The following is a 22,106-nucleotide window of genomic DNA, read 5'->3' as shown; positions in this document are numbered from 1 at the left end:
AATACATGTTCATGATTGAATCTTCAGACATTATAGAAAGGGATAAAGAAAAACCATCATTCACAGTCCCTCTATTTTGAAATTACACTTGTTGACTTATTGGTATGTTTCCTGCCATCTTTTTATTCAGTTGTTTTCTTGCTCTTTTCTTTAAAAAAAAAGATTATATATTATATAATGAACGTTCTTCCATAACCTAAAAGAGTACAAGTCATCTGTCTGCGTAACATTCCGGGACACAGCTGTGCCACAATTTGTTTAGCCATTCCCCCGTTTTTATTGTTTCCTTTTGTTCTTGCCATTACAGATGGCATCATGGTGGGCTCTCTTGTATGTGAAACTGTCCTCTCTGTAACAGCTTTATTATGGTCACTGTTAGTGCTGCTTGATGAAATTCTGGCAAATCGTGTTTTACGACGTGTAATGAAATATACCTTTAAGGAACTCCCAGCCACGGGACTGGCCCCGAGTCTCACTGCTTAAGGTCATGGACTCAAAGCCACGGCGAAGCCCCTGAGAGCGCTCTTTATCTGGCCGGGAGCGTAACCATCACCAATGTATTTTATAAGTCTTGCCAAAGACGGTAACATTTTCCACAGAAGAAAAACACCCCGAGTTTATGCATAATTGTCTTCATTTCTGACATCATTGCTCTTATTGATGCCATTTCTCTCCTTCTCATTTTACTATTTCTTCTGTGAAGAAGCAGTTTTGTCATTTTGGTGCACCAGTAGCCATAAAGGAGCTCTAATATTCAACCAACGTGATTCGTTTTTGTGTCCGTGCTGTGGGGCGGACACCGGTGGGGGGGGGATAAACAGGGCAGGCGGAGACAAAGGTTAGCAGCTCGGTCAACCCACGAGGGATGTCGGCGGTGCTGGCATCATTCTACATGTGACATTAAGACCACGAGTGGTGCTCTCTCTGCTTGACGTGGAAACCTGAGAAATTCCCCCACTGAGCTCAGCCGTTGTCTAGAAGCGAAAACAGGTCAGATCTGTAAGAAAGTCTGCCAGCAGGACATCAGCTCTGCAGGCGTGGCTCCCCCCGCCTGGAGCTCTGCTGAGCTCAGGACACAGAATGGCCAGTGCAGGCATCGTACTCTGTGTGGGTCACACCGGTGGCCACGCTGAGAGCAGCCTCCCAGCCGTTCCATTGCCATTTTAACCGAGGGGTGACGTCCATACGTGGGATGTGGGAACAAGTTCGCACGGGTCTATGCAGATTTTCTTAAAATAGCCCTTCCAAATTTGCATGGAATCACATGTAGATTTCACCAAGACATGAAGTACTTTATAAACATATGAGTAATTGTAACAACTATTTAAAGGAGTGTGTGTGTCTGTGTGTGTGTTAATTATGGAGGGAAAACAATTTGCCTCTTCCAACTTTTTAAAGTGAACTTTTAAAGGAAGTTTGTTGGGTTTTTTCAATTTGGAGTGCTTTTTCTGTTTTTCCAAATTGTCGCTCAGCAGGTAAGACGAATAAAAGAAACAGGTATACGTATGTTCTTTCTAAGACTAAGTGGATGGATGTCAAATTCATGTTATGATTAAGTTACAAAATACAGACTTCACAGATTTTTATTTTATTCAGCTGAGCAGTGATACTGTAAATTTAAGTTGATCATCAGTTCGGCCTCTCAGCAGCATGGAGCAGGCAGACCACGTCAGTTCTTGAAAAGCTTCCTTGTTCCGGCTGCTTTCTCACCATGCTCTCCTGGTCCCCTTCCTCCCTCACTGGCTCCTCTGTCTTGGTCTCCATGCTGGGTCTCACCGCCTCGGCTCACTGAACTTCTTTCCTGGACTCCCTTCTTCTCTCTTCACCCTTGTCTAGTGACAGGACCTTGAAATGCATCCACGGGCCAATGGCTTCCAAATGTCTTACCTGCAGCTCAGATGGCTCCCCACTGCTACACACCCACGTGTCTGACTGGGGCTTGACGTCTCCCACGGATGCCCAATTACAACCTCAAACCCTGTGCGGCCAAAGCACAGCTCCTGGTTCCCTCCCCACCGAGCCTCTCCTTCCCTTGAATTTGACCGCCTCCCCTTTCTCAGTCCCCACACAGCCACCCTGGTCCGGGGCGCCCACACCTGGCCCATGCAAGTGCCTTCCTTCCTGTCCCCTTGAAGACAGGGTGATTGCACGTACAATGTTTCAATCAGTTGCAGAAACCAATTATATTGAGACTTTGAATTTATCACTCTTGTCGAGTGCTGAGCTCCGTGGTTATTTGACTGAGCCTCTCTTTTCTTTTGTTCAGATTCTAAATTAAATCAGCCTAAGGATAAGTGGACAAGGACGGAACAAGCTGGCCACTCGTCTCCATGTTCACACGCTTGGTGCACAATTTAAAACTGCTGATTGCATTAGCTACACAATATTGTCATGACATTTCGGCAGCTTTCCATTTGACTGGGGTCCAGCGCACAGGGCTAATTCATCCAGAGATGATGCTGGTCATTTTCCATCTGTCTCATGTGCTGGCACTATTTCTCTGAGGCAGAAGACCCTGCCAAAGGGTCAGGCAACACCATTCTTCCTCTACTTGTACACATAGTGCTTCTAACCTGCCGCGCTGGGTGTGCCTCTGGCAGCCTGTGGACAAACTGGGGTAGTTTCCTACGGTTCAACATTACCTACTGAGGATCAGTCTCACGTTTCTCTCTCCAGACTGTTCATATCTGCACATGATGCCAGAGGATGTGTACAGGAAGGCATCCTTGCCCTGGACATAAAATCTAAATCCAAGTACATGATAGGAAGCCAGCAATTTAGGCAGATTTCACGCCCCGTGACGTCCATGGCCAGGATCTAGGGTTTGGAGCACATCTCCCTTCCAGGATAGGATCCCCTCCCATCAGATTTTCATAAACTGGTTTCCTTCCTTCAGTTTTCGGGATGTGCCCCACCTCTCCCCACCTCCTTCCCCACTTAGAGAACAGAAGCTTTTAGAGCTGTTATTTTCATACAGCACCCTTTTCTCTCTGCCTTTCTTTCTTACTGTGAAAATACTAGGCAATGATTCTATCTACTCCCGCCACCTCCCCTAAAAAGTGGTGAAGGAAAATGAATCAGCAAAGGGCTTCAGACATCCCTGCCTCCAGACAGAGCCCATTCTGTCTGCAGAGAGAAAGAATTGCATATTGTCTCGGTTTAACAGATTTCCTCTTGGCCTTGTTTATGTCCATCCATCCGTTTAGAATCAAAATTGGTTCAGGACTTAGCGGTCAGGCGGTCCGCTGCAGAATGTTTGGTATCCAAACCTCAGCCTCCAGCAGCACCTGGGAACATCCTGCAGACACAGTTCCCAGGCCCTCCACCTTGAGACCCAGGTTCAGTAGGGTGTCATCAGGTCCAGACATCTGGGGTGTCCTGGTTATCAGTCACGTTGGAGAACCTCAGAGAATTTCTGCATCTCAGATCTGGAAATGCCTTGGGGATTTGTTAGTTCAAGCCTTGAAAGGAAAGCAGGCCCATCCAAGATCACATAGCCAGGCAATGGTTTTGCTGAAATACATGGAGAGATGTTCACTTATGCCCAGCATGAAATTTCTCATTTCTTTTTCTTTTTTAATTGAAGTAGAGCTTCTGTGCAATATTTATAAGTTACAGGTGTATAATATAGTGATTCACAATTTTTAAAGTTTATACTCCACTTACAGTTACTATAAAATATTGGCCACATTTGTGTCATACAATACGTCCTTGTAGCTTATTTTATACGGTGAAAAGCTGAAAGCATTTCCTCTTAGATCAGGAACAGGGCAAAGATTCCCACTCTCATCCCTTTTACTCAACATAGCTTTGGAAGTCCTAGCCACAGTAATCAAAGAAGAAAAAGAAATGAAATGAATTCACACTGGAAAGGAAGAAGTGAAACTGTCACTGTTTGCAGATGACATGATGCTGTGCATAGAAAAGCCTAAAGACTCCACCAGAAAGTCATCAGTGAATGTGACAAAATTGCAGGATACAAAACTAATACGCAAGAATCTGTTGCATTTCTGTATACACTAACAACGAACTATCAGAGGAATTAAGGAAACAATCCCATTTACCAGTGCATCAAAAAGTATAAAACACCTAGGAGTAAACCCATCAAATTTTCTTAATTCCTAATTGCTCTTGGAGATGCAAACCCCCTCACACCACGAAAATCCAGTTCACCAAGCAGTGACCTCCTGGAACTCCAAGGAGCCTCCAAGGAGCCTGGGTTTCCCCAAGAAGTAAGTGTGATGCTTAAATCAGCTACTTTGCTGGCCCAGCAGACTACAGCACAATTATTGCATTTTCACTTTGGTCCCAGAGCTTCAGTTTGAAAACCTGATGCAGGGCAGGCAGTGGATATGAAACTTACTTGAAATACAACATGACGTCTTAGAGAAAAATGGCTCGCTAAGCTGGTGATCCTAGTGAGAGCGTCAGCACTCACTGGACACTTGCTGAATGTTTTTAGGCCAACTGGGAAGCCATTTAGTAAGAGGGGAAAGGATGGTCTCGTCTTTGCTTTTGTTCTGTCGGATAATTGAATCCTACATGTTTATTGTCGGTGAAGTTTGATCATTTTTAGAAGGCGTTTTAGGTTCTGATAAAGTAATTTTAACCAATGTGTGAATTTCTTACATTGTTTACATTAGATTCTTCCCCTTCATTGGAGTCAGCGTGAACTACACACAAAGCACAAAGATGATCGGTCTTTTTTTCAGTTTTTTTTTAGCTTATAAAAAATGCTGTAATTTACCTGTGGTCACAAGTGTTACTGACATGGTACACATAAGAAGTAGAAATCTACCACCTTATTTTCCAAAAATCCTTACTCATTGCATAGGTAAAACATGGAATGCCATGCTGCTTTGAATTTTTACATTATTAATAAAATGGAACAATTTTGTTCACGCTGTTTACCGTTTTCAATTCCTCTTCTGTTAGATTGTTTTAGGTGTGTGTGTCCTTTGCTTTCTCATCCAACTGCACGCCAGTGCTTCCACTGAAAGAAATGCGTGTGGTTTGAGAGGACACATTTGCTAAGCAGACTGTGTGATTAAATGTTTATAGGAACTAAATCCACAAATAAAGAGCAAAGTGTTGGGTTTTAATTTCTTCAGATAAAGACAATTTTACATATATTTCCTCATGTTCATCTTTCAGTGTGTGTAGTTTTGACATTTGAGGAAGCAGAAATGAGAAGAAAAGACATTAATAACGGCACCAAGGGCATGGCATATACCAGAGAAAATGTGGTGACTTAAATAAGGATGAGCCGTGTTAATCGGAAAGTAAGAAGTCAACGATTAAAACACATCTGAGACTGTCTGGGCTGAACCCTTGTATTTACCCACCAGCCCCAGCCACAGAGTAATGCAGAGTCAGATGCTTTAAAAATCAAGTTTTGTCAGACCCTCTCCCGAGGCTGTCTCTGACAGCAGTGAGTCTGCCCCTCTCCAGAGCAGGGCTTCAGAGAAAGAATGCCAGCTATGCAGAGGAGCAGCCAGGAATGTGTTCGCCTCTTAGCCCCGACCTGCGGGTCAGAAGGAGACATCCCTGCAAGGGAGCCTTAAAGCAGAAGATAAACATGATGGATATCAGGGAACTTGAAAGAGAGCAGGGGCCAGGGTCCTGGCTGAGCAGCTGGCCAGCCCCAGGGGAGCGCGGGCGCACGTTACCCCCACATTCCTGGGTGCTTCACACGCGTTGGCTCAGGTTTTCGTGACACTGGACCCTGACTCCTGGGAGCGGACGTGCTCGCCTAAGGTGCAGAGCTGGGGACTCTGTGGGTGGCTGAGCAGAGACCCCAGTCTGGTCTAACTTTTTCAGTCCACCATGAGAAATGCTTTGACTGGTCATCTTGAAATGGAATAGTAACTGACAAGCTGTTCAGAAGAGCCCCCTGTGTCTCTGGTGGGAATAAATCAAAGACCAGGATTTTCCTTCTGAGGGAGGTAAATTGAGGTGGGGGAGAGTGTGTTGAGGCCGAGCAGGTGGGAGACAGCAGCCTTCCTGGCCGTGCCCACCCGCACGGTTGGAGGAGCCCACCAGCAGAAAGCTCAGGCCTCGGTTATCCCCTTGGTCACGGCCCCCGCCAAGGGCAGAAAGGATTTCCAGGACTTCACTTAAACCCGCCTCCTCACACAGTCATTCAAGGCTCCGTGTGCTCTGGCTTCTGCTGCTTCTCTTAAAATCCCCTGCACGTCAGTGGCCCCAGAAAAGACCCTGCTGGGCCCCCTGCGGCCTCCTGGTGCCCTTTCCTGCCTCTGACACGTGAATGATCACGAACGGAAGTTAATTATTACAGTTAATCATGAATCCATTGTATCTTGGTGTTTGTCAAGTTGGGGATGGCAGGAGCCTCCTTAAATTGGCGGCTGAGTTCTGAGACTCGACTCCAGTCTCTACTTACCTCCTGGCCCTTTGTCATGACGAGAGGTTCCAGGCTCATCAACCTGCCCCACACCTGGATCAGCCATTTCTCGAAGCAGCCATGCTGCTGTCCTTTGTCACCAGACTTCTTAACTCTGCCAGTCTAGGCAGCGTACACTGGTCTCTCACTGTGGGTATAGTTTGCATTTCTCTGACACTTTCACAGCATCGTGCATGTTTGCACACATTTATTCACCAGCTGTGCTTCCTCCTTCTGCGATGCCTGGTCATGGTTTTGTCCAATTTATATGTATGCAGATGCAGGCATGCACATATCTGCATGTGCACAGATATGGATACTCATCCACATGTGCCTCTGTGCACATGCATGTGTCTATGTTGCTCATGGACTTACAGTTCACTATTTATTCTGCACATTAATCCTTTGTCCGCTGTGTGTTTTACAGATATCTTCCCCTGTTTTCCAGTTTATCTCTTCTCTCTATTATGGTTCCTCTTAGGGGACAGAACTTTTTAATTTTATGTGGACAGATGAAAAGCATTACTGTTAAATGAAACACATTTAGAGGAAAAGTCACAGAAGACAAACGTGGAGCTCAGGGGACTGTCACGAAGTGAACACTCTTGATGTTGGAAAAGGAGCACCACCAGCAGCTCTCAGTCGGGTACCAGCTCCCCTGCTCCCCTGAAGGTAACTAACTGCTCTTCTGACTGTAAAGGCAATCCTCGCCCTTCCTTAGAGTTGTTCCTCAAACTTTCATCTCTGGTCTTTATCATTTACTTCTGTCCGTTTGTGGGTCGATGAGGGGCTTTATGTAAAGGGAGCTACACAGGAAGCTTTCCTGTGTTCTTTCCCTCAGCTTTCTTGGAAACTGGCAAGGTCATGCTGAAGCGTGTGTGGGAACTGAAGGTCCAGCCATAGCTAAGACAACTGCAAGAACTGAGCTGCAGGACTCAGTGTTACGGGTCAGCAAGACTTATTGCAGAGTGTCGGCACTTGAGACAGTGCTTGTGACCTCCCAGCTTGTGACTGCACCACAGTCTCCTCACCCACCGCGTGGCTCTGGGCATCTGCGTGATTTCCGGTTGGCGGCTATCACGAATTAAACCGTTCTGACATCCTTATGGCCAACTCTTGTAATGTAGGTGCAAGCATTTCTTTGGGGATATGTCTCCAAAAGGGAAGCTGCAGGTAGGTAGTTGCAGGTAGAAGGACTGTAAATTCCCTTCAGATCTAAATAACCCAAGTTTATGTCTTGGATTCTGTCCCATCTTAACGTGTTGCCTTATATGACTTTCCAGTTGTCCTGAAACCATTTATTGTAAAGAGCACCCCTTGCTCACTGCTCTCTAGTGCCATCTTTGTGATCAGTTAAGTTGTTCACATAGGCCGTTTCTCCTACTTGTCTCCATCCACAAATGCCTCTTTCATGTCCCAGGTCGAATCGCCCTACCTCCTTGAAATGTTTACTCTCTCCCTTCTAAGGGTCTCCATGTGAGTTGCACACCCCTCCATCACCTGTCACACGGAAAGGGCCTGTGTCTCGTTCATTCTTCCATCTGCCCCAGACCTTCTGCAAATTAATGAATGAATGGGTGTAAAATCAGCCATCTTCATCACAGTTATACTCACATTTATTAAGCACTCTAAGCACTGTGTATTTATGTCTGATTTATTCCTTGCAAGCTCTGTGTGAAGTAGGCACTTCTGGTAGCCCATCCCACTCAAGAGGAAGACAGATCCTTGTCCGGGTAACAGCACTAAGAAGTGGTCAAGCCAGGAATAAATGCTGTCCTTCTGGGGCCAACAGCTGCTGTGACGAAAGTCACACATTCAGATCATGAAGGTGTCATTGGTGGAGACTGCACCCTCAAGCTCGCAGTTGGGAGCTGCCAGGCATCCCCGCTCCTTCCCCACCATCAGAGCACACACACTGTAGAGACGGACTGTGTCTGCAGGCATCCGACCATCTGATCTCCCTAGAGGCGTGGCGGGCACCATTGTCACCCTCAACTGGCTGGAGGCTGCACACACTTCTCCGCCTGGGGGCAAATTTGCACATCTGTTTCTTTTCTAGGCTGTATATCAACTCAGCCTAGCTACCCCCTGTTTCCTTTCCGTGGAACTCCATCCATGTCATATATTGTGTTCAAGTTTCCTTCTTTTGTGTAGGGATTCCCCTGTTTCCGGTCAAGCTCTTACTTCTTCCTTGTCTCCGTTGCTGTTTAAACATTCAGCGGGAATGTCAGGCGAGGTTCCCACCCCCCGTGACCGCTAAGCCCCGGAGCCTCACCGAGGTTCCCCTGAGGGGCAAAGAAGTGCAGGCACCCTGGTAGCATCTTCTGGAACCTACCGCAGCATTCACAGCGATGATCGCTGGCCATTTTCTTACAAGAAATTGCCTCAAACCAGCCAGCTGATTAAAAAAAAGATGGACAAGACTTCAGAGAACAAATGTAACCTGTAATTTATAACGCAAAAAGTAACTCCTCACACAGGCACGTGTTCAGAGGGGCGGTGTTCTGAAGGCTCATTTTCTTATTGATTTATCTGGAAATCAGAAGACCTTTTCAGTCGAAACTGTGATGTAATAATTGTTAGGTCTACCAAATTTTGTCTACTGTAATCTAAGATAATAGTCCATTTTAATGAAAAAACATGGTAAACAAAGCCATTTCATTGTTAACAGTTATGCAATTTTGAAAACATATCCCAGTGACATTAAATACAAAATCATTTCAGAAGTAGAAGGCGACGCAAATGTGACTAGACTTTTATGGAGAGATAAGTAGCAATTCTCAACGTTTTGAAGGGCTTCATAGAAAAGTAATATTATGTCTGGTTTCCCTTAAAAAGCAAGGATTGACTTTTTCTTAAACAACTGAATTGATGGCCCTACGCCACCAAACCCACCAAATATGGAGCTGACATTGTCAGGTTTAATACGTCTTTTGAATAAGAAGGCGTCAAAGCCCTTGGTAATATGTGTTGCTTCCTTCTATCCTGACAACAGTGATGCGAGAAGGCTAATTATTCCCATTGTACAGAGGTGGACGCTGAGGTCCAGAAAGGACCAAGCCACCCACTAGTAGGCGGGAGAGACTGGATCCAGTTTATGCTCTTTCTAACATCCCCACGTTGCTTCACCAGGAGAAGGAACTGAACAGAAGAGAAGAAAGAGATGTGTGGGCTCTCGTGTGAGGGAGGGGGAGAAAGAGGTCTCTCTCCTGAACTCCTCCGCCCAGAGCTGTAGCAGGTGGCGTTTCCTGAAAGTTCATCCTCTGGGTGGTGCAGTGCGTGTCTTAGTCCATTTAATACACAATCACCCTATAAAGTAGATACGTCTGTTCTCACTTCCATTTTGCGTGTGAGGAAACTGCAACACAGAGAGGTTAAGCTGCTTGTCCAAAGCCACACAGCGAGGAGGCAGGGAGGCTGAGTGGTGCCTCCCGGCAGCAGCTCCTGTGCCGGCTGCCCCCGATCCCTCACACCAGCCAGGAGCTGGCTTCAGACAGCCAAGCTAGAGACAGTGGTGAGCCAACAGACAGGGTAGCAGAGTGCCCCGCAGGGGAGCAGGGCTACTCCTCCTGCAAGGCTTCTCCAGAGAGACGATGTGCCATCAGGCTGGAATGAGAAGGAGCAGCACATGAGGCCCGAGGGGAAGGGCCTTCACAAGGACCACCGGCCAGGGCCAGCTGGCCTCACTGGCTCCTGAGTCACCTGAGCTGACCACCCAGAAAGCCGCCTCTTCACAACTCAGCCCTTCCCTTCGCCCTGGGGGCTTCCTGCACACAGGAGCCCAAAAGGATATGACCGCATCTGTACATCTGGGGACATGCCAAGGTCCTGGGCAGCATGCCAGCAAAGACCCACTGTGATGGGGATGCTGGCAGAGGCTTGGCCAGGGCTCCTCTGAGAAACAGAACCAGTGGCAGATGGATGGGATAGGTAGGTAGGTAGGTAGATAGACAGACAGACAGACAGACAGGAGAGAACCAGGAAAGCAGGTGGTACAATTCGGTCTGGATCTGAAGGCTGAGAACCGGGACTACAGGTGCCCAAGGGCAGGAGCAGGAGGTCATCCCAGCTCGAACCGAGAGCCAGCTCCCCCTCCCTCCACCCTTCCGTGGCGTCCAGGCCCTCGTGGGATTGGGCGCTGCCTGCCTGCTTTGGAGGGCGCTGTCTTCACTCAGCCCACAGGTCCAGATGCTAATCTCGCCCGGAAACCCCCTCACAGACCCAGCCAGAGATTATACATTCTACCAGTTACCTGGGCACCCCTGGGCCCAGCTGAGTCGACACATAAATTATCCGTCACCGGCTCCTAAGGCTGGGAGATGTCGGGCAAGCTTAGGGATCTGAAAGATCAGAGAAACACTGTGGACAGTGAAAGAGGTGGAGAAAGAGAGAGAGAGAGTCCAGGTGGCGCACTTAGTTCTCGCTCCCATGGAGTGTCACTGGGGGACTGATGCAGAGGAAGGAAGGATCATTCCTGAGTACCATTTTTTAAAGGACCCCTCTGGGAGGGGAGGAAGCTCCATCTGCTGCTTCTGGGGTCCCGGTGCCTCCTGGATCGCCTCTGCCCTCCCCGCACCCAGGCACTCAGCTGTGGAAGGGAGAGGCTACCAGTGGGGCGGGTCCCCTGTTATGAGTGAACTGACTTGACCAATATCCACGTGGAAACTCTGCAATTATTTTTTCTACCTTAACTCTACACTCACTCTTAAAAGAGCTCAGTTGATTCTGTGTCTTGTTGGTCATGTGGAAAAACATCTCTTGCCATCTAGTTTCTCAACAAAAAACTTGTGCGTTCAACTAGATTTTGTCTCCATAGAGGGAAACTGAATTGCGGGTTCTGTGTACATTTCAAATCTTAGAAGGAAGCAGTGAATTTTAAGCACAAAATGAGGAGACACGAACCACTGGCAGGCTAGGGAGGCCGTTCTCGACGTAGTCCTCATATGTTGTTTTGATTTTAACAGCATAAATTTCAGTTCCCCCAGTATGAAATCAATCATGGGGGTGTATTTCAGAGCAATAAAATGGCCCCAAAACGTCTGCTTTCTGGTTGGAATTATTTTGCATTCAAAACACGCAGAAGTACTAACATACTTTCCAAAAGGACTTGGTCAAAGGTAATAATGAAGGAGGGAAACCCTCGGTCACAGAGTTCCCAGCATCCCCAGGAGAATCCCACTGCGGGCCACGTCACTAACGATCTCCTTGGCTTGCGGCGTCTGTGGTTGGAATCCCATTTAAGCACTGGCATTCCTTACTCAGCAGTCAGATGGCCCACACTGATCTTAAAGTCTAAGCAAGTTCAAAGCCTGAGGGCGTGGGTCAGATCAGATGGTGCAATAGGTTTTTGTAGTTTGCATCGAGCAGATGCTTGTCATGAACCCCTTCTAAGGAATTACAGCAGACCGTGCCTCATAGCCAGCTCCTCCCGACTCTACCCCGAGAAACAAAGGCAAGATTTAAGAGGCTGTCTGACCCACTGGGCTGCCATCACCTCATTTCATGCTCATGAAATCAAATGACTTTATTGCTGTGACCTCCTCTCCCACAGTGCTATAGCTGAGGATTTGAACCCGGCCAGAGGGACTGAAACAAGCCTGGTGGCCGTCTAGTGGCAATTCCCAGACCCAAGACACAGCTGGAGAGACCAGCCCTTCTTTTCCCCGCAGATCAAGCTTTTCAGGGCTCACACGTCAAGATTTTCCAGTTCATCTTCTTCCCTCACTTGTCCCCTGGCTGCCAGGGGACGTGCTCCCAGAACGACTCAGCCAGCGTGCCATCTCAGTCAAGCCCCAGGGGTTTGGTGACCAGCTCCCCAGGCATCACATTGTGCCTTCAGGCGGGCATCAGCTCGTCCCCACGTGTGCCGTGGCTCCCGTGCTGGGGAAGCGGTGCTGACATGACGTCCCGGTGCTGGCCTGTGCGGCTGGCGTTGGTGCCTCTGATTGAAGCCTGGTGTCTGAATCACACGCCAGAGTCCTCGCAGCCCTGAGGCAGAGGAAACCACACCCCCGCCTGTCCATGGCCATGCACAAAGCAGGATTTCCAACCCTTTTCCACAGAGAAAGCACCTACTGATTATACTCCAGGTTTGGACTCTGAAGGACGCAAGATGGGTCTTTCCAGACCTTTTGATGGCGAGGCTAAGCTGTGGTAAGAGGGCCGGCCTGGCCACGCGGCCTTAGGGGGCTGGGTGACTCGAGCACTGCCAGCTGCTGACCCAGAGAACTGGTCGAGCATCCTTTCCAGGGCTGGAGCCACCCTGCATCCCGGCAAGGGGACACCTTAGCGTTCCCAGGGCGAACGGACAGGTGGGAGGCGAAACTCTGGGCAAAGAACACTTCAGGGCTGAGCTGAGGCAGATTCGACCACGGATTCCAGAAAGGAGCAACCACGGAGGTAACAGAAAAGCCCAGAAGTGAGCGCTGAGCCAGCGAGCCTCGTACTTCTCGAGAACGGCTGGGTTTCAAGCGTTACGTCTCTCTTCCTTTGCACCATTAATATCTGGGATGCTGTGATTCTTTGGACAACAACCGCCACTCGCCAGACCCATTTTAATGGAAGAAATTGCACTAGAGCCTCTGTCACTTGTTTGGAAAAATGACTAAGTTACTAAGTTTGCTCTGATTTAACTGGGAGATACTCACTCCCCGTGAGATGTAGATCCCCTGGGAACCTTGAAAAACCCCCTTTGCGTTTGAGGACGTCGGCAGCGGACACCGAGCTGCCGGGCTTACAGGAGCAGACTCAGGGGAGGTGGGGGCGGGCTCCCGCCTGCTCCGGACCTCGCATGGAGTGAGCCCCTCTGGCGTCTCCTGTAGGCTGCGTCCCGGGGGACCGAGGGGTGGGGAGGCCGGGGTCTCGGCTGCTAAGAGCCTGCCGTATGGCCGAGCCTATTGACAGTAAAGGGGGCAGGGACATTTGGAGGTGACTAAGCTCTGGCCACTCCCTCCCTGTCCCTTCGTCCACTTGCTGAATTAATCGGACCAGGGTCAGCCAGGGCTTTGTGTCCTCCTGCTCACGACTCCCGTCTTCGAGACGGAGCTCAGCGCAGGGTTTTCCTGTGCAGAAGCTCAGCCGTTGGAGATTATCTGGGGGTTCTGGGAAGTCTCTTAACTTAGAAAGCCTTTCCTTCACGGTGACGCGCTGCTTACATCCACCATTTGTGCAAACACTGCTCTCCCAAGCAACACTCTTTTAATGTGAGCACTGATGGACAGGTTCCATGCAAATTTACTTTAGGTACTTACATATTTGTGTATCTTCTGTATTCATTATACTTCAAGGGACTGTTAATAGACCAGCCGGATAGAGGTTTAGGTAATTAGACCACATATCATATAATAAAAAATAAATTTGTGCTGGCCGGTGACATAAAGGAAACTAAGAGCTGTGAGTCACTGTATCCACCCCAGTTCCAGCACTGGGTGCGCTGGCTGACCCTGGCCATCAGGGAAGATTTTGCTCTCCTGTTGCTCGTGTAGCAAACTTCCACAAACCTGGTGAGATGCAGAACGGGTTCAGCCGACTGGAGCGCTGCTGCCTGGGGGCAGAGTGGTGCCGGCTCGCCTTGACGGCCCTCTGAGCCCTGGAAAACAGTGCACAGTGACGATTAGTTACACGTGGGTTCATGTGTTTGAAGGCAACTATTTCAGAGATAAGAAAGATTTCAGCAACTTAGTGTTGTGTGAGCGAGCATTCAATAGCATTGCCAGTGACTTCTGAACAACTCTTCTATATTCTTCAGATTTTTCAATAACAGGGTATTTGTTACACAGCCATAGATAGCTGATGCAATGACTTTGTAAAGTTTATACACAGCGAGTGGGTAGGAGAGTTGGACTTTGAACTCAGGCAGTCTGGCTCCAGAACTGTGTGTTTAATTATGTCACCATTCTGAAGGGACTGATGTCTGTCACACTCAGGGGGAAGAGCCGTTAGGGTTGGGGGTGGGGGCAGGGATGGGCGGAGTGGCATTGGGTGTTTCCAAGGCCTAATAAGGCAAAGGGTTTCATGCCTGCACAGCTGTGACCACTAAGATGTTCTGGAAAGGGCAGGCTTAGCCCTGCCCACAGCTGCTGTCACCATCATCAAGGCAGGGAACAGAGCAGGGCCCCACCAGCTCCAGCCTGCCAGGCCTAGAGTGGTCTGAGGACTGTGACCCTGCCCAGGTGTGCTGGGGTGAGGCTGGGTTCCACCTGTGGCCTTCTGGCTTTTCAGACTGGCCTTACGTCTAAGAGTGTGTCTCAGCCTCTTTGAAACTTCAGTGGGAACCAGACACACGGTTCTTACAGCCAGCTTGCCCAGGCCTAGCACACCCTGGTTCCTGCGCGCCCATCTCTCCAGGATGAGGCTGCTCCGGTTACCCTGGCTGGGGGCCAGCTTGGAATCCCAAACCCTACCGCGTGCCTGGCATTGAGTCCAGCCGTTTCCCGAATCTCCTGCCACCTGATTCGATCTCCTTTGATGGAGCTGTAGGAGATGCCAGGGTGACCTCTCTCTCCCCAGCAGGTCATAAAAGCTGCTTCCTTTCCCCCCAGGGCTGAGAGAGCTGCCTCCCCATCCCAGGAACCAGGCTTGCTTTCCTCCTAATCCCAAACACGTGCAAACTTATTGTGTCCAGTGGAGGAAGTGCCCCACCCTGATTCCAGGGATCAGCACTCCAACGGCCGGTAACTTGTCTATTTAGGGACTGGCCAGCCTGGCGGAAGTCAGTAGCAACTAAAAATAAGCCAGGGGAAGATGCCAACCCCAGTGAAGGCCGAATGGCCCCAACCCTTGGATAAATCACAGGGGCTTGTAGGCTGACCCTTCTTGGGCACCAGGCACAGCGGGCCCACTCCTTCGTTTTTTGAGCCCCTCTGGAGAGCTTGTCTGAGGGAGGAGGGAGACACTCAGTGGTTCCAGCCTAGTGGTAACCAAATATCTTTTATTTTAACGAAATGCTCATTCTTTCATAGAATATTGGAAGGGGCAGCAGAAGGAGAAAGAAGGAGATTGGAGAGTCCTCTGCCTGGCCCCCAAGGTCAACGGGATGACATAAATGGCTCATGAAGTCAGTGGGGACCCTGCCGTAACTTCGTCCTGCCACGTCTCCTGTGCCATTGTTAAGCTGCGTGAGAAGGCTAGGGTGGCACTTACTTACTTCTGCTCCTAATAAACACTGAACGTGTTTATCCCATGAAAGAGACTGTGCCCCACTGTCAAGATTCAGTACGTGACCCCAGATCTCGCCTCAGCCACTCACTGTCTGCTCCGTTGCCGTGACCTACACTGGTCCTCTCCCTCAGTCCAGAAGAGCACAACCTTTATATACATATGCTGAGCCATCCAAATACAGAGCAGCTGGGGACCTGGGTTCCAACATGGAGCCACCCCAGAGCTGTGACCTTCAAGTTCAGTGTTTTGTGAATGGCACACTGCTAAGATGAAATTTAAGGTTCCGCTCCCACGAACAACACCAGAAACAGTTCCTTCCCATCTGCCATCTTGTTTTTACCAGACGTCTCCAGAATTAAAGAGAAGCAAAAGGAATTTCAGTTGTATCACTGGGGGAGCGTTAAGCACACCAGAAATTACAGAGAGGTGCTGAGATCATTATTTGAGATTTTAAATGAACGGATTAGTTATTGTTTATTTCATTAGGAAAGATAGCAGAAGTGAAGGAAAATTTCTGCATCTTTTCAAGAGGCATGTTTAAAGTATTTGGGTGAAAAAGATGATGGCGTCTGACTTTGAAATACTTCAGCAAAAAGCATAGGTTTTTTTAAATGGCAAAATGTCAATAATTGTTAAACCAAGACTCACAGACGAGTGTTAGACTAGTCTCTCTACCTTTCTGCATCTCTGAGAAATTCACAAGGAAAAGTTTTAAAATCTGTTCTTATTTCTTTTAGGAACAAAATTTGGGGGGAGGGGGAGGGTGGGTAATGTTAGTCTTTTTCTTCTTATTCTAAGTACAAAACGATGCAGTTTATTGTAGGAACTTTTAGGTTATACTGAAAGTCCACGGAGAAGAGGATGAAAGTCACCTGATACCAACACCCGCGGACAGCACAGGGCTGAGCCCTGGTGATACTCAGATGCGTCCTGCCTTCAGCGCATTATTACAAACCAGCGAGAATCATGTTTGAGAAAGAACCCATGCGCTCTTGCCTGTGTCTAACTGGCAAAACAGAAATGCTAATCACTCAGCTTAACACTTACAAGAGCACCCGGTGGCACTAAAATTGAATTTAGCACAATTTTCATGAGTTAAATATACTTCAATTTTTTCCATAAACATTTTACTGCTTTGGAAATTAGTGGGCATTTATTTCACTCCTAGCTTTCTGCTACTATAAATAATGATGTGATTTACATTTTGGTGCATTAATCTGTATCTGAACTTCAGATTATTTCTGTAAGTGGGTCCCCCCACGTGAGAGGATACGAACATGCTTAAGGCTCTTGACCCGCGTTGCCAAATTATTTTTCAAAGATTCTCTTCTCTCACCTGTGGTAGTGAGATTGACTTTTGAGGCGCTCGCTCCAGCTTTAGGGACCCTTTCCTGAATGCAGTCACCAGTGCAGGGCAGGAATGTGCCTCCCGGCTTGCATTAATTTACTTTTCTTTGATTTGGGAAACGCTTTCAATATTTTATTATCTCTTGAATGTCTCCTTCATGTGTTATTTGCCCATATATCTTGGAGATCTGTAGCATTTCTCTCATCTTCCAGTATGAACATCTTTGTATTGTTTTTTCTACCCCCCGATTGTAACAATAGTATCTGCTTACTGTAGAAAATTTAAGAAAGAAAACGCAAGTCACTCTATAAGCTCACCACTCGGGGTAAGGGCTCCAGCTATTCCGGTAAGTCTCCTTCATGAGGTCTTGCTTTGATGAGATACATATACACACCCAAGGTGCACACACACACAGATACACAAGTGCATGCACATTCACATGCACACCCACACGCATGCATGGGAACAGACCCCTACACACACACGCACAGGCGTGTACGCACACACCTGAGAGTGCCTCATACCTAAATTTCCCCTTTTCTATTTACCATTATTTTATGAGCATTTTAACAAGTCATTAAAAGATCTTAGTAAATATGTGTTTGTACTCCAGCGCATCATTTTTCACAGGTAGAAAGATTAGTTAACATTTCCTTATTATTGGACATTGAGATTATTTCCACATTTTTACAATTCTAAATAATGCCATGATTAACATATTTTTCTACAAGTACTTGACAGAGATGAAGAATTTTCATCTTTTATTTCCATTTATTTGTAGTCAGCATTTCTTCTCAGGGTTTTGTTTTGTTTTTGGTTTTCATTCTAATTTTAAAATTCAAAAAAATCGTAAGACTTTTGTGAGTCATTCCGTCCCACAGCTGACCCTTCCCATACAGAGAGCAGGTTCTGCCTCTCTGATCCTTTTTCTGACGTTTGTCTAACTCAGAGTTTTCCTCTTTTAAGCCTTTAATCAGGAACACGCAGACCGCAGAGCACGCTGGCGCTGCCCTCTTCAGTACAAGCCACTGAGTGGTTCAGCTTTCGTACCTGCGATAGTGAACGAAGACTGAAACTCCACCCTCCGAACTCTACCAGCTGGTTAATCACTACTGTTAGTTCTCAGGCTATTGTGAGTTTGAGATGGTTTGTTTGGGTTTGTTTCGGTTTCATCATTAGTTAATGGGCAGCCGGGGGAGGGCTTCAGAGGCAACCTCCGTCTTGACGTTGTGTCGGAGGGGCTGCTGAGTTGGAGGGTCCTGTCCTCCGGCACGTTTTCACCCCTCCTTGGGGAAAGCACCTTGCATCTGTCATGGAGGTGGGACTGGTTTGGAATGAGGGACATCAAGCACTTGTCTTAAATAACTAGGATCTGGGACCATTGAGACTGACGACCAATGATGGCCACCAAAACCCTTCCACAGCATCTGGGAAAGCGAAGGGATGCTATCAGCACACGTAATCCCTCCTTCGTGAACCTGCCCCACCACTGCTCCGATGGAGGAGCAGCTCCACGTGGATGACAAAGGAACCAAGAACATACAGTGGGGGAAGGGCAGGCTCTCCAATAAAATGTGTTGGGAAAATTGGACAGCTTATGCAAAAGAGTGAAACCGGACCACTGTCTTACATCATACACAAAAATTAACTCAAAATGTGTTAAAGGCTTGAACAGAATTCCTGAAACAATAACACTCTTAAGAGAAATTAGGGGAATAAACTCCCTGACATTTATCTTGGTGATGATTTTTTTGAATCTGACACCAAAAGCAAAAATAAACAAGTGGGACTACATCAAACTAAAAAGCTTCCACACAGCAAAGGAAACCATCAACAAAACGAAAGGCAACCTACTGAATGGGAGAAAACCATTGTAAGTCATATATCTGATAAGGGGCTAATACCTAAAACACGTAAAGAGCTCATATAGTTTAATAGCAAAAAAAGAAACAGCATGATTCTAACATTTTTTTTATTGAGTTATAGTCATTTCACAATGTTGTGTCAAATTCCAGTGTAGAGCACACTTTTTCAGTTATACATGAACACACATATATTCATTGTCACATTCTCCTTTGCTGTGAGCCACCGCAAGATCCTGTATATATTTCCCTATGCTACACAGTACAATCTTGTTTATCTATTTTACATTTTGAAATCCTAGTCTGTCCCTTCCCACCCCCCATCCCCCTGGCAACCACGTTTGTATTCTATGTCTATGAGTCTGAAACAGCATGATTTTTAAATGGGAAGAAGATTCTGAATAGATATTTTCCCAAAGAAGGCATATAAATGGCTAAGAAGGACATGAAAAGATGCTCAACATCACTAATTATCAAAGAAACTGAAATCGAAACCACAACGAGATTTCCCCGCATACTGGTCATGATGGCTACAATCAAAAAGACCGGAACTAACAGACACTGGTGAGGACGTGGAGAAAGGGGAGCCCTTGTACACTGTTGGTGGGAATGCAAATTGGTACAGTCTCAGAAAATTAAAAGGAGAACTACCCTATGATCCAACAACTCCACTTCTGGGTATTTTTCCCAGGAAAACGCTTGATTTTAGCCAAAAGGCAGGGAAGTGATTCCAAGGAAAACAAAAATACTAACTCGAAAAGATATAGGCATGCCCAGGTTCACGGCAGCATTATTTACAACAACTAGGTATCCGTCCATGGATGAATGGTAAAGAAATTGTGGTATACATATATACAACGGAAAACTATTCAGCTGTAAAAAAGAATGGAATCTTTCCATCTGTGACAATATGGATGGAGCCTGAGGGTACTGTGCTAAGTGAAATAAACTTGAGACGTTTCTCCTACCATGAGCTGAGACATTGATTCTTTCCTAACTTGAACTGAAACATTGGCTCTTTCTGGGTCCCAAGCTTCTTGCTAACATTCGAACAGGAACCGCACCACAAGCTCCCCTGGGTCCCCCAGCTGGCTAACTGCAGACTTCAGAGCCAATTCCTTGTAATAAATCTCTTTATACACATATGTTATATATAACATGTGTATGTATCTATACATTCTGTACCTCTGGAGAACTCTTATTTGGAAATAGGTTCCTTGCAGATGGTCAGTTTCAGACAAAGCCGCTCAGTGGCTGTCCAACTGATATCCACTATGATAGCATCCTTACAAAAAGGGATAAATCCGGACGTGGAAATAGACATGGACAGAGGAAAGATGCTGTGAAGACAAAAGGAAGGCGTCCCCTACAAGCCAACGAATGCCCAAGGCTGTAAGAACGCAGGAGAGACGCCTGAAATAAATTCTCCCTCGCAGCCTTCAGAAGAAATCAACCCTGCCGGCACCTTGGTTTAGGACTTCTGGCCTCTGGGACTGGGAGACAGTAAATTTCTGTTGTTTAAACCAGCCAGTCTGTCCTCCTCAGTTCCAACAGCGCTGGCAAACTAGTCCGTACATCTAGCTCGATCTTGGCATCTACTCTTTAGGGGGCCTGAACTGACAACTAGGGAGGGCAATTCACACAGACACAAGGCAGAGAGGATGCCCTCTTGAGCTGTACCACAGGCTAAGATGCTCAGCCCTGGAGGTGCCTTGATTCCAGCAAAGTGAATCTTTAAAAGACTCCCCACCTCCCCGCGTCTTACGGTAAACTAGGCAGATCTTTTTTCTTGCCAGCAACACTTGGTTCTCAGTGTCTGTCTTCTTCTGTGCTTAGAACAGTGCCCAGCATGTGTCCGCGCTCCACAATGTGCATGGGATGAGGTCAGGAAGCAGAGGCAGGTCTGGGGATGCTGTGCCTTGTGGCAGCCACACTCAGCGCCTCAGGGTGGCTTTCCCCAGAGGTGGGATCTTGCAGAAAGTCATAAGAACGGAGGTCCTGAAGCTCTTGATTCGGGGCTATGTTGGACCAGACTGATGACACTCCCAAGAAGTCTGCTCAGGAAAAAAACCAAAGAACAGCCATCCCCCTCGTGCTTCTGCGGGAGGACGCCCACAGCGTCCGGTGCCCCATTCGGGCACTGGTCTGCTGCTGATCGCTTTTTCTGCCAAGACCTGTTCTTTATCAGATCCCAGGTGGATCGCAGCAGATGGGGCTCTGCTGTGGCCCAGGAGAGATACTGCACTCAGAAAAAAATGTAGGTCCTTCAGAACATGCTAATGGTTGGGGCTGTTTAGCCTTTGGTCCTAGAAATCCCCCCCACAAGAAAGGTGGGGTGATTTCTCACCTTCAGGTGCCCTAGGGAGCTGGTACTTAGGAATGCTGCCCTCCTGGGTGGAATTAGAATGGAATGTTACAAAAATCTGCTGTGCTCAGTGGGGGTGGATGGACAGCCCTGGAAAAGATGCTAAAAAAAAAAAAAAGGTGCATGCTCATCCTGCCTCATCACAACTCAGCCACTTAGCACCCCGTCCCAGACGTTTGTCTTCTGTCCCTGGGAGAGGAGCCAAAAAAGTCAGTCCCATTTGTCACCCTTGCTGGTGGCCTCAGAGGGCTGCTTGCTATTCCAGGCGGCGTCCCACCAGGGGACCCTCCAGAGACAGTCGGCCTGAGCTCTGTGAATCACTGCTGGTGTCTGTGCTGTGGGGCGCTGCACAGACTAGAAGCCGAGTAGAGGTTAGGGTTTCTGTGCCTGGAGACTTGGCATTGTTAGCATCTGCAAAACACTCACTTTCATTTTTTTTACTTTTTTAAAAAAAAAATTATCAAAGTCTAGTCAGTTCACTGTGTTGTATCAATGTCTGGTGTACAGCATAACGTTTCAGTCGTACATACATATACGTATATTCCTTTTCATACTCTTTTCATTATAGGCTACTATAAGATAGTGAATATAGCTCCCTGTGCTATACAATGGAAACTTGTTTATCCGTCTTATACATAGTAGTTAGTATCTGCAAATCTCGATCTCCCATTTTATCCCTTTCCATCCCCTTTGTCCCTCTGGTAACCATAAGTTTGTTTTCTGTCCATGAATCTGTTTCTGTTTTGTAAATAAGTTCAATTGTGTCTTTTTTTTTAATTTCACATATAAGTAATATCATATGGTGTTTTTCTTTCTCTTTCTGGCTTATTTCACTTAGGATGATGATCTCCAGGTCCATCCATCTTGCTGCAAATGGCATTACTTCATTCTTTTTTATGGCTGAGTAGTATTCCATTGTATAAATATACCACAACTCCTTTATCCAGTCATCTGTTGATGGACATTTAG

This window comes from Vicugna pacos, chromosome 5, assembly GCF_048564905.1.
Source record: "Vicugna pacos chromosome 5, VicPac4, whole genome shotgun sequence".
NCBI lineage: Eukaryota > Metazoa > Chordata > Mammalia > Artiodactyla > Camelidae > Vicugna > Vicugna pacos.
The sequence above is the reverse complement of the archived record's forward strand: the minus strand, read 5'-3'. Positions refer to the sequence as shown.